The following is a 694-nucleotide window of genomic DNA, read 5'->3' on the forward strand; positions in this document are numbered from 1 at the left end:
TGCTGAAACACCGATTTATCTGCTGATGAAGATGATTGCTGTTATATCATTGTAATTGTTGTATTTTTTAGTCAGCATTACCATCACTGAATATTTGCTGTTAAATAGGAAGTACTTAACAAACGAAACAGCTACAGAAACTTCATTTTCGTCTTTATTCTGGCTTCAGTAACTGCAACGTCAACGTTAATCTAAGGCAATGACTAGCTAGAACTCATTTCGCGCACTTGCAACAGACCGTCTTGGAGGCTGCGTGGTCTGCATGACTTTGCCAGCGGCGCATGACACCCTCAGTGCCTTCGTTGCCTGACAGGGGGGCATGCTGTGTTCCGGGCCGCCCGAGGGCGAGGGCGCATGGCACTCTGGGCCACATGGCAGAGTCGCAACCACATGGCACATTCGGGACCCGCGCTCTCTACGCGGCGCCGGTGAGGGCCGGGGACATGCCGGGGTACTCGAAGGCCGCGGGCAGCGCCATAAAGGAGGAGGCGTAAGCGGAGGTGGGGAAGACGCCCCCGAAGGGCGAGATCGGCGCCGACCCGACCCCGGGGTACGCGAAGCCGCCGGCGCTGTAGGCCGTCGAGCCGGCGGGCGCAGGCGCTCCGGCGGCGCCAGGAGCACCGGCGGGCGCGGCGGCCTTGGGCGGGGCGGGCGGGGCGACCTTCGGGGGCGCAGGGATGGGCGCGGGCTTCTT

The 694-nt window shown here is 60.7% G+C and overlaps 1 pseudogene; it reads right to left on the bottom strand.

The window, feature by feature from the left end:
• Positions 1-415: 415 nt before the first annotated feature.
• The window catches only part of LOC119586663, a 3,639-nt pseudogene continuing 3,360 nt past the window's right edge, over positions 416-694 (bottom strand).

This window comes from Penaeus monodon, chromosome 21 (genome assembly GCF_015228065.2).
Source record: "Penaeus monodon isolate SGIC_2016 chromosome 21, NSTDA_Pmon_1, whole genome shotgun sequence".
NCBI lineage: Eukaryota > Metazoa > Arthropoda > Malacostraca > Decapoda > Penaeidae > Penaeus > Penaeus monodon.